At 43.2% G+C, this 12,855-nt stretch overlaps 1 protein-coding gene across 11 annotated transcripts in view; it reads right to left on the reverse strand.

The window, feature by feature from the left end:
* Positions 1-12,855, reverse strand: part of NUDT2 (nudix hydrolase 2) — a 365,305-nt gene that overhangs the window by 264,578 nt on the left and 87,872 nt on the right. The window lies entirely within an intron of this gene.

Below are 12,855 nucleotides of genomic sequence, written 5' to 3' on the forward strand. Positions count from 1 at the left end.
TCAGGCTAAAACAGAAAAATACATTTTCTGTTTTCTCTTACTTTTCCATGGAGGCAAGCTGATAACAGGGCAATAGAAGACAGGACACTGGTTTCTTCAAGGCTAAAAGTTCATGAGTTCTGAAACTATGCAAGTAATTTTCACATCTAGGACAGGGAGAATAAAGATAAACAAGAACAGGCACCAATCTGTACAAGTAGAAGCAAATGCAGTAACATGTACCTTAGCATGAATAACCTCAATTACAGGTACATGTTAGCAGGTGTCTGTTTAGCGCAAATGTTCCTTTTAGGAGGGTTAAACTTTATTATTTGAAGATGTACATAGTTATATATTACATTAATGTTGTGGGGGTTATTTTTGAGGGTTTTTATAAAAACAAAAAGTATTTTAATATGTGACATGGGTTCCAATGTTGATAAGAAAAAAATGTATAAAGGATTAACCTACCAAACACTAATGGCTGCATGTATCACTAAAGCTGGAATTAGACATTTAAAAAGCTACCATATATAACAGGTGGGAATAAAGACATTTTCCATATTATCTTGGAATGTGAATGGTCTTGTTCTTGCAGGTATAGATATAAAGGAAAAATACTTAATTATATTAAGAAATACAGAGATACAGAGTGCTAATAGCAATGCTACAGAAGACATAATTGGAAGGAACTGAGCATGAGAATTTGATAAAGAAAGGATTTCATGATGGATATTCTGCAGAATACCAGGGACAAAAGAAAACAGAAGTACTTGTATTAATTGCTAGAGAAGCTCCGGTAGTGACAGAAGAGGAAAAAAAATAAGAGTGGGAATTTATAGTAGTAAGGCGCTACTGGCAAGGGATGATGAGTACATTGGCAAGTACTTATTCTACCTGAAACTGCCATTTTAGAAATTATTTGAGAGAAATAATCAGTTTTCAGCAAGGAATATTACTTGTAGGTGGGGAGTGGAATTTGATTTTGAAACAATGGGGATGTATTGGGGCGCCTAGAAGGGAAAACTATAACAAAAGATGGTAGACTTCTGCAGAAATTTATGAAAATATTTGGTATGAAAGACGTGGATTCAGTAGCAAGAAAGTACAGTTGTGTACACCTACCATAAATGTAGATGTTCGAGTGTCTTCACTGTTGCAGTCATAACTGTAGGGTGTTTCTGCCGGCAGGCAGCCCGAGGTCGGCCAGAATTCCAAAGTCTGGGTCCGGCGTCGGCTGCACCAGCAAGAACCCTGACGTCAGAACGCAGAGGTATAAAGCAGACAGCCAACGCCATCTTCTCCAGCCTTTCTTGCCCCAGATGTCAGAAGTCCCCCATAGTAACCAAAAGGTGTCCAAAAAGGAAACACAAATACACCACAAAAGGAGAGGAAGAAAGAATAAGTAGAAAATAAGAGGGGATTGGTGGGAGGGAAACATCGACTGCAACAGTGAAGACACTCGAACATCTACATTTATGGTAGGTGTACACAACTGTACTATGTTCTTCGTGTTTCACTGTTGCAGTCATAACTGTAGGGTGGAATCCCAAAGCTGTGATGAGGGAGGAGGTTATGTAGAAGAAGGGGCAGCCAGAAGACCCTGCAAGACAGCAGAGGCAAAACCTGCCCTAGACTTAGAATACAAAGGGAGATTATAGTGCTTAGAAAAAGTATGCACTGAACTCCAAGTGGCAGCTTCCAAAATGTCCTTGGTAGGAACTCCTCTGAGAAAAGCTGCTGAAGTGGCAGCTGCTCTAGTAGAATGACTTCTAACAGTACCTGGAATTTGCTTCCCAAAGTGAGAGTAACAAAACCTTATCCCATGAGCAATCCATTTGGAAATAGTTTGTTTAGAGATAGCCTTGCCTAGAGAACTGGAGGCATAAGAAATAAGCAACTGATCAGATCTTCTGAAATCTTTAGTTCTATCCAGGTAAAATCGTAGTTGTCTGTGTATGTCCAATAAATGCAAAATCCTTTCCCCCTTGTTTTGAGGATTTGGAAAGAAAGTAGGAAGGTGAATAATCTGATTTAAAGCCACTTTAGAAATCACCTTAGGCATAAATGTAAGATTGGTCCTCAAGGCAACTCTGTCTTGGTGGAAAATAAGGTATGGTTCCACAGCCATGAGAGCTTGCAACTCTGAAACCCTTCTGGCAGAAGTCAAAGCTAATAAAATAGCTGTCTTCCAGGATAAGAACTTGATATCTGAAGCAGCCGCAGGCTCAAAGGGGGATAAAGTTAGTTTTTCCAAAACATAATTAAGATCCCAAGCAGGAACAGGAGGAGTTCTGGGAGGTCTTAAGTTCTTAGCCCCTCTCAAGAATTGTCTCACCAGCTGGTGAGAGAAGATGGGGGGATCAGTGTTGTAATGAGCCGAGATAGCAGAAGCATGAATTTTAATGGAAGAAAAGGAGAGGCCTTTAAGCAGGAGGTCTGAGAGATAAAAGTAAAATGGAAGAAGTGTCAGGCAAAAGAGGATCAGAACCTTGATCCCGCATGTAAATACAAAATCTTTTCCATTTAGAAGCATAGGATTTTCTAGTGCTAGGGTGCCTAGCTTCTAAGAGAACATCCAAAACTTGTTTGGGAAAAGCAGAAGGAATCAAAGGCCCTCGTAGAGCCAAGCTGCCAGGCAAAGAGTCTTGATTTGAGAGTGTAACATCTGACCCTGATGCCGGGTACAGAAGAGAAAGAAACAGAGGCAGAATCCATGGAGGTTCCAAGAACAGGTGTCTTAAAGTTGGATACCAAAACTGCCGAGGCCAATTTGGAGCTATCAAAATGAAAATCTTGGGTTTGTCCTGTTTTATTTTCAGTAAGACCCGAGACAGAAGAGGAAGAGGAGGGAAGGCATATCCCGAAAGATTCCTCCAGCTGAAAGACAGGGCATCCACCTTCCAAGCTGCTTTGTGGAAGGACCTGGTGCAAAAGAGAGGCAGCTGATGATTGAGATGAGATGCAAACAGATCTATCTGAGGACAACCCCAAACTGCCGTAATCCTGCTGAATATGTTGGGGTCCAGCATCCATTCGTGAGGATCCAAAAGATTTCTGCTTAGGCTGTCCGCGAAGAGATTCTGTTTTCCTGGAATGAATTGAGCTTGAAGATGCAGATTCAGATTTAGAGCTGTGTCCCATAAACTCATGGCTAGTCTGCAAAGGGGTTAAGAGTGAGAGCCCCCCTGCTTGTTTATGTACCACATGACTGTGGTATTGTCTGTGCGAATCAGAAGATGGCCTGGTTGCAAAAGACTCTGGAAGGCTAGAAGAGCATTTTGAACTGCCAACATTTCCTTCAAGTTGATGTGCCAGGGCAGATGCTTCTTTGTCCAATAGTCCTGCTGGCAATTGTTTAGGTAATGTGCTCCCCAAGCATAATCCGAGGCATCTGTGGTTATGATCTGAACAGGATGAGGTAGACGAAAGGGATTCCCTTTGTTTAAAGCACAAGCCCTGGACCACCAGAGGAACTTTTTTGGAGGCAGGGAATCAGAGGTATCATTGTTTCCAGGCTGTGGTAATGCTGAGACCATACACTCTTTAGGTACCATTGAAGTTTTCTCATATGAAGCCTTGCATTTGGAATCAACAGGATGCAAGAAGCCAAGGGGATCAAATGTGACTTTTTTGTGTTCACTGAAAATCCCAGAAGTAGGAGAAGACGCTGAACAAACTGCAGATGTTGAAGTAAAAGATCCTTGCTGTCCACCTGAATAAGGCAGTCGTCCAGATAGGAGTAAATTTGAATCCCTTGGAGTCTGCAATAAGCTACTACTGGAGCCAGACACTTGGTAAAGACTCTGGGCGCAGTAGATAAGCCAAAGGGCAGTACAGAGAATTGAAAGTGTCTCGAACCTGCCTTGAATCTGAGGTATTTTCTGCATTCCTGTCTGATGGGCATGTGTAAATAGGCTTCCTTCAGGTCCAATGTCACCATCCAAGCATCTTGGGAGAGCATGGGAAGAAGTTGTTGCAGAGTAAGCATCTTGAATTTTGGAATTTCCAGAAAGGTATTTAATACTGAGAGGTCCAGAATAGGTCTCTATGAGTTTTGTTTCCTTGGGACCAGGAACAGTCTGGAGTAAAAACCTTTTCCCATCTCTGGAAGTGGAACAGGCTCTATGGCTCTCATGGCCAATAAAGCGTCCACTTGATTTAAGGCCTCTGACCATTGATGTTTTGGCAGATCCGGCCAACCCGAAGACCTTGGCAGAGTATGAAAGTGGAATTTGTAGCCTCTTAAAATCACGTCTAAAACCCATTTGTCCTGGGTAATATGAGTCCAATTTTGGTAGAAAAGAGAAAGATTTCCTCCGAGAGGGGCTTCCAGGCAAGGAGGACCTGTAGCCCAATGGAGAGAGTCATTGGGTCTGCTTCTTTTGTGATTGAGGTCTGTCTTCTCCCCTTCTGGGTGAAGAAGCAGTCCATTGTCTTGACCTGTAAGAGGCCTGAGCCTGCGCCCGACCTCTGGAGCGTCTATATCTTCCCCTTCGAGGCCTGTCAGACGTGGGAAAGGACCAATTTTTGGAGGGCCAATTTCTAGAAAATCTAGGAGGCTGAACTTGTAAAAAATCAGTGACAGTCTGCATAGATTTTGCTTTTTCTTCCATCTTTTTAATAACCTCCTCAGCCTTGGATCCAAATAAAACATCATGCTGAACAGGGGCATCTAACAGTTTAGCCTTAACCTGCTCAGGTAAATTCTGCTCACGAAGCCAAGCATGTCTCCTGATGACAGTACCAGAGGCTGCGGCCCTGCAAGTAGCTTCCAAGGCATCAAAACCATAATGTAAACTATGTTTGCTAACTTGTTCAGTTGCATGCAATACATCCTGTAATTCCTTGTCCTCTGCACATGCAGGAAAGGTAGAGAGCCTTTGCTTTAAAACAGACAAAAGAAATTGCTGATACTTGAACATGTGAAATTGGCAATTTAAAGCTCTAATAGAAAGAGTAGCAGAAGTGTAAACCTTTTTGCCCCACCTGTCCAAGGCACGAGAATCCTTTTCAGAGGGAATAGGATTTTTAGATGAAGCGGCCTTAGCAGCCCTAGAACCCTGAGAAATGGTTTCAGGATCAGCAGAAGGGTTCTTAAATAAGAATTGATGGGAGTCAGGGACTCTGTAAAATCTATCAGGCTTAGAAGGAGCAGGCGGCAATGAATCAGGATTCAAGTTAGCTTCAGAAAAAGCATCATCCACAATATCAAGTACAGGAGGAATAGCCAAAGGCCTGTGTTGAGGGAGAAGGAGAAATTCCCTAAGTCTCTTCTTGGAAGCAGAATAATCCTGACCTTCCCAATGAAAATGCTCCCTCATCTCATGTAAGGTTTCTCCAAAAGAGAAATCTTCAGAGGGAGAAGCAGAGGGAATGGAGTCCTCTGCATCAGAATCCTCATAAGGAGAAAAAGGATAATCCTGGTCAGAGGAAGAGACAGAAGACACAGAAGCCTGATCAGAAGAATCATAAGGAATATCCTGTCTAGGCCTTTTTTCTGGAGGAGGGTGAGAACCCCTAATCATTGTCAGTAAATCTTCAGCCATCCGTAGTAATTGTTTCTGGGACTTGGGAGCTGTATCCGAGGAAGCTTGAGCAGAAACCCTGGGTTTAACAGGAGTCTTTGACTTTGCCTTTGTCTTTGTAGAAATAGTGATGTGAGAAGGCCTGAAAACCCCCTCAGAAGCCGGTACCTACACCGCGGTTCCGGACCCATCTGAAGGAGCGACGTTTGAAGGTCTTGCAGCAGATAAAATACTAGGCCTAGAAGGCTCCCCATGGGAGTCCGTGTCGGCCATCGGTTCAGAAGTGGCGGACGACAGGGGCTGCAAAAGCGCCTCACTGACGACCGCCGAACCCGAAGCTGGCTCCGGCTGCAAAGTATCTTGTTTGGACCTCGGAGGCCTATCTTTGTCTTTGCGTTTCTTTTGAATTCCGGTTGTCGGTAAAGTATCCGAAGACATCCTATAATTGAATCATCTACCGAAATAATTCAAGGCCCAATCGTACCTACGCTTGATAGTGCGAGAATTAAACCTGGCACAGAACCGACAGCAAGAAACGTCGTGGTCAGGGCCTAAGCAAGGTAGACAGTAAGAGTGGAAATCTTTATGAGGTATTTGTTTTCCACACAATATACAATTATTAACTTTTTCTGACATCGGAGGAGCAAGAAAAAAGTTTCCCCAACGGGGTACTTAGCTTGAGAAGAGAAGTAGAAAACTTCGGACCGACAACAATCAAAGCACGTTGTTCTGAAAACGCCAACCAACGACTTGCGAGCTGCTTTCCACTGCATGGCAAGAAAGACTGGAGAAGATGGCGTCGGCTGTCAGCTTTATACCTCTGCGTTCTGACGTCAGGGTTCTTGCTGGTACAGCCGACGCCGGACCCAGACTTTGGAATTCTGGCCGACCTCGGGCTGCCTGCCGGCAGGAACACCCTACAGTTATGACTGCAACAGTGAAACACGAAGAACATCTCAAGAGATAATTTACATATTATTCCCCAAGGTAAAATAACTGGGCTAGACTTCACAGAAATTATATTTCACAGGAACATATACATTTAATTAAGAACTTTGATACACATTCAATAACTGTTTCAGATTATGCACAAATAAAAGGGTAATGAAGCAGAGCTTCCCACCTACCTGTTAAAAACAAAGGATTTAAGGAACTGGTAGAGAAAATTATCTGGGAATTTTTAAGGAAGATAGAAAGTACTCCAGAAGCTACAGCAAGTGAATGGGATAAAATGAAAGTAGAGTTTTAAAAAACAGAGTAGAAATAAAAAAAGAGATCTGTTTAAGAAGAAATAATTTTTAGAGGGGCTGACAAATATTACAAAATAAAGGAAATTGCACAGAACAAGAGGAGGCACAACTGCAGAGTTTAAATAAGGGAGCACGTGGATAATATGCATGAGTTTAGGAAGACCGCTTGTTAAACAACTGTTTTTGATGATAATTCCAGAGCAGAAAAACTTCTGTCACAATGACTTAGAAAGACCATAACAAAACAACCAACCAGAGATCCTGTAGAGGTATTAAGAGACAGTTTGGAAATGTTATGACAATTTCTATAAGGAAATCAAGAAAAAGCAGAAATTAAATATTTGTGGAAGATTTAAATATGCCAAGATTAGAGGTGGATGAAGCTCAACGACTAACAGTTAAAACAGGAGGAGATTATCTTATCTACAAGAAAGTCTCCAGGAAAAGATAGCATTTCGGTGGAAGTTTGGATGTTAAAGGGAAGAAAGTGATAAAGATCTGGAAGGTTTTATTTAACAGTATTTTAAAAGGAGGGGAGGCACCAACTTCCTGGAATAAGACAGTAAAGACCCATCTGATCCAGCTTCATATTAGGCCCATTTCAATTGTAATACATGATTATAAAGTGTTTTTGTCTACAATGGTTAAAAGAATAGCAAAGGTGATGCCAAAATTTATAAATATGGACCAATACTGTTTTGTGGAAGGTGGACAAACATTTAAAAACATTCATATAAAAATTATTATTTAAAGGGGAAGCAGAATGTAAGAAAACACTGCTGTTATTGGTGGGTCTTCAAGCAGAGAAAGCATTCAACAGAGTAAGCTGGAATTTTATGAATCGGGGAATGGAAGCATTTGCATTTCCTAATACAATAATGAGGTTAATTGGAAGGATATATGAGAGATCAGAGGCAAAAATCAAAGTGGGAGGGTTCCTCTCTTACAAGTTGTGTCTGAACAGAGGAACCAGGCAGGACCCAGAGCAGAGATGTCCTCTTTCCCCTTTATTTGCTTTATATTTAGAACCACTGGTAAAGAATATAAAAGGACTCAGTAATTCAAGGATATAAAGTACAGTTTTGTACCTACCATAAATGTAGATGTTCAAAGATCCACATTGCTGCAGTCCTTACATATGGGTAGTCCGCTGTCCTCGGTCGGCCCGAATACCAAAGTATTAGGCTGACGTCGGTCAAGGCGCTTAAAACTGACATCAGGACGTCAGGGTACAAAAGCGCATGACCGACGTCATTTCCTCAGTCTTTTCTTGCCCCAGATGTCAGAAGGCCCTAACAAGAAAGGCCAAAGCCAAAAACCAGCAAAACCTAACCAACCACCCGTGCACTAACCATATTTACAATATGTACAACACAAACCACACCACCACCTTCAACAACAGAGGGGAAGGAGGGAGTAATTGGACTGCAGCAATGTGGATCTTCGAACATCTACATTTATGGTAGGTACAAAACTGTACTATGTTCTTCATCTCACATTGCTGCAGTCCTTACATATGGGTAGAATCCCAAAGCAGAGGTAAGGGAGGATGGCAAAACTATATAGCATTAGGAGCTGCCAACATGCCTTGTAAAATTGCAGTTGCAAATCCAGCCCTAGATTTAGAGTAAAGTGGAAGGTGGTAATGCTTAGAGAAAGTATGCACTGAACTCCAAGTAGCTACCTTCAAAATATCTTTAGTAGCCACCCCCCTTAAAAAAGCTGTAGAAGTGGCAGTAGCCCTAGTGGAATGAGGCCTAATCCCAGCTGGAATCTCCTTACCATGATGGGAATAACAGAAAGCAATACAAAAACCAATCCACTTAGAAATAGTTTGTTTTGAAACAGGTTTGCCCGGAGAACCCAAAGCAAAAGAAACAAACAACTGCTGAGACTGCCTGAACCCTTTAGTTCTGCTCAAATAATATCTCAACTGTCTGTGTATATCCAAAGTGTGCAAAATCCTTTCCCCTTTATTTTGGGGGTTTGCATAAAAAGTAGGCAAATGAATAGTTTGGTTTAAAGCCACACTAGAAACCACTTTAGGCATAAAAGAAGGGTTAGTACGCAGACACCCTATCCTTGTGGAAAATTAAGAAAGGCTCAACTGCCATAAGGGCCTGTAATTCAGAAACCCTTGCCGCAGAGGTAATGGCCAACAAAAAAGCAGTCTTCCAAGATAAATATTTCAACTCTGCCGATGCTGCAGGCTCAAAAGGTTGTAGAGTGAGTTTCTCCAACACAAAATTGAGATCCCAAGCAGGAGTAGGAGCTCTACGGGGGTCTTATATTCTTTGCCCCTCTAAGGAATTGCTTAAACAAAGGCTGAGAAAATAATGGTGGGTCACAGTCATAGTGAGCAGAAATTGCTGCAGCATGAACCTTTATAGAGGAGAAGGACAAACCTTTGTCCAACAACTCAGTAAGGTATTGAAGCAACACTTAAATTAGGTTTAGAAACATCAAAGTCCTTTGCTGTACTCCAAAATAAAAATCTCCTCCATTTATCTGCGTAAACTTTCCTTGTACTAGGCCTTCTGGCCTCCAAAATAACATTCAAAACTTGTTGTGGAAGCTGAGACCCTCCAGGGTTTAAAACAGAATATGCCAGGCTGTCAGATGTAGAGAATGAAGTTTGACATTGAGTAAATGACTGTTCTCCTGAGACAGCAGGTGAGGAATCGAAGGCAAAGGCCATGGAGGCTCCTGTACCAGACTTCTCAGTAATGGGTACCAGTGCTGTCGAGGCCAATCTGGAGCTATTAAAATCATGTTTGGCTTGTCCTGTCTGACCTTCAGCAGTACCTTTGGGAGGAGAGGCAGAGGTGGAAAGGCATACACGTGAAGATTGCTCCAATTGAAAGAGAGAGCATCCACTTTCCAAGCTGAGGGATGAAACCTTTTTGTGCAAAACTTTGGCAGCTGGTAATTTAGTGGAGAAGCGAACAGATCTATGTCTGGAGTTCCCCATAACACTGTCAATCTCTGGAATACATGAGGATCCAATTTCCACTCATGGGGATCCATAATTTGTCTGCTCAACACATCTGCTAAGGAGTTCTGTGCTCCTGGCAGAAACCTTGCCTGAAGATTTAGCTGTAAACTGAGAGCAGTCTCCCACAAAATCATTGCTTGTCTGCATAGAGGATAAGAATGTTCCCCTTGCTTGTTGATGTACCACATGACAGTTGTGTTGTCTGTTTGAATCAACACCTGCCCTGGAAGAAGTAAATCCTTGAAAGCTATCAATGCAAATTGGACTGCTAACATCTCCTTCAAGTTGATATGTAGATGTTGAAGTCTGGCAGGCCACGTGTCTTGTACCCATTTTCCATTTAGATGAGCTCCCCAAGCTTTGTCTGAGGCATCTGTCGTTAAAATCTGACTCGCCTCTGGCCGGGTCACAGAGAGTCCCTTGTTTAGGTGACATTCCTGAGCCCACCACAAAAATTCCTTTTGAATGCAAGGTATTATTGGAATGACAGTGTCCAAATCTTGGCAGTGTTGTGTCCATACATTCTTGAGATACCATTGTAGCTTCCTCATATGCAGTTTGGCATTGGGAAGTACCAGAATACAAGATGCCATGAACCCCAAGGCTTGAAGGACTGTCCTTGCAGTCAGCCTGGACTGATGAGACAACTGGTGGAAGTAAAGAGAAAGATTCTTTTGTTTGTCCGGGGTCAAAAAGGCCATCTGGGATGCTGTATTCAGTCTCACACCCAGAAAGCACATGTCCTGAGAGGGTACTAGACTGGACTTTATTTCGTTCACAGAATACCCCAGGCATCTTAACACTGCCATCACATACTGTAAATGATGAAGAAGTTCGTCCTTTTCTTGGGCCAGTATCAGGCAATCGTCCAAATAAGGATAGATTTGTATTCCTCTTAGCCTGAAGAAAGCTACCACTGGAGCCAGAACCTTCATGAACACTCTGGGTGCAGTAGATAAGCCAAAGGGCAATGCAGAGAACTGATAATGTGAAGTCCCAGCCCGAAAACGCAGATACTTCCTGCAACTGGGCCTGATAGGAACATGAAGGTAAGCCTCCTTGAGATCCAGAGTCACCATCCAGTGATCTTTGCCCAGCAGAGGTAAAAGCTGTTGTAACGTTAACATTTTGAACTTGGGAATGTCCAGATATGTGTTGAGGATGGATAAAGCCAAAATTGGTCTCCACGTGTTTCCTTTCTTTGGAACTAGAAACAGGCGAGAATAAAATCCTAGGCCCACTTCTGGCAGAGGGACCGGTTGTATGGCCCCTATTTGAAGTAGTAGAGAGATTTGTTTGCGAGCCTCTAGTCTTTGCTGAGGAGGAACGTCCGGCATGCCTTTGAAAGGAGGCAAGGTATGGAAATAAAACTTGTAACCCTGGTGTATGATATCCAATACCCATTTGTCTTGGGTAATCAACATCCAATTTTCCTTGAAGAGTGCTAACCTTCCTCCCAAAGGTGCTGCCAGGCAAGAAGGATCTGGCAGCTGAAAAAGTAGGTCATTGGGCCTGTTTACGAAAGGACTGGCCCCTGCCCTCACCAAGATTGTGCAGGTGAACTCCTGTTCTAGGCCTGAAAGGACTCTGAGCGCTCCCCCTACCACACCTAGATCTACCCCTAGACTGAGAATCATAAGAAGGATACGTCCACCCCTTAGCAGGCCAATTCCTACTAAACTGGAGGCTGAACTTGCAAAAAATCTTTAACAGCCTGCATAGACTTAGCCTTGTCTTCCATTTTCTTCAAGACTGACTCCACAGGTGAACCAAACAACACATCAGACTGCAAAGGAGCATCCAAAATCCTTGTCTTAACATGGTCAGATAAATTCTGATCCTTCAACCAGGCGTGCCTGCGAAGAACTGAGCCAGTGGCAGCCACCCTAGACGAGGCCTGCACAGCATCAAAACCACACTGTAATGAATGCTTACCCATCTGTTCAGAGACATGCACCAAATCTTGCAATTCTTTACACTCAATGCCTTCCGCCAGAGCATCCACCTTAGACTTCAATTGAGAAAGAAGAAAGTTTTGATATTTCAACATATGAAACTGGCAATTCAAAGCCCTCATAGCTAAGGTAGAAGATGTATAGACCTTCTTTCCCCATCTATCCAAAGCTCTGGCTTCTTTATCTAGAGGAACCGGATTTTTTACAACAGAGGCCTTGACACCCTTAGGTCCCTGACTAATAGTTTCTGGGTCCGCCCTAGGACTCTTATAAACATATTTATGAGCCTCAGGCACCCTGTAATGCCTATCCGGCTTAACAAGAGCAGGAGGCAGAGAATCAGGATTAAGTGAAGCCTCTGCAAACACATCTTCCACAACATCCAGAACAGGGGGTATAGCCAAGGGCCTATGCTGGGGTAACAGCAAAAACTCCCTAAGCCTTTTCCTAGAATCAGAGAAGTCCTGACCTTCCCACTGAAAATGTTCCCTCATAGAATGAAGTGTCTCTGAAAAAGAAAAATCCTCTGGAGGAGAAGCAGAAGGAGTGGAATCATCTGCATCAGAATCAGAATAAGGAGAGTACTCCTGCAAGTCTTCAGCTGAAGACTCTGAAACATCCGAAGCCTGCTCAAAACTTCCCAACTCTGGCTCCACCCTAGGCCTCTTATCAGGAGGGGGCATAGAACCTCTAATCAGAGTAATCAAATCTTCTGCCATTTTAAGCATGTGTTTCTTAGGCACAGACCCTGCTGAACTAGGAGTGACACCAACAGAAGCTAAAACTGGCCTGCCTCTGGGAGAAGCCTTGGAAACAGAAGGAGAAGGCCTAACCACCCTAGGAAGGGAGGGGAGTACAGTAACTTGAGAAGCCCCTTCAGCTTGACCTGCCTCCTGAGAGACCACCTCCTGCAAAATCAAAGTCTCCCCCTGAGACTCCAGAGAAGTCTCCGTCGGAACCACCGGTTCCACTGAAGCCTCTAAAGAACCGGCGTCCGGAACGGACGACTCATCTTGCCTGGGTTTAACTGCTTTGTCTTTGCACTTCTTCAGAAGCGGCCGGAGAATCCGACGGCATATTATAATTGCACCGCTTCCCAAAGACCAGCCTAGCACAATCTAACCTTCGCTTAATAGTGCGTTTATTGA

Source organism: Protopterus annectens, chromosome 1.part1 (genome assembly GCF_019279795.1).
Source record: "Protopterus annectens isolate FY-2018-M chromosome 1.part1, PAN1.0, whole genome shotgun sequence".
Classification (NCBI taxonomy): domain Eukaryota; kingdom Metazoa; phylum Chordata; order Ceratodontiformes; family Protopteridae; genus Protopterus; species Protopterus annectens.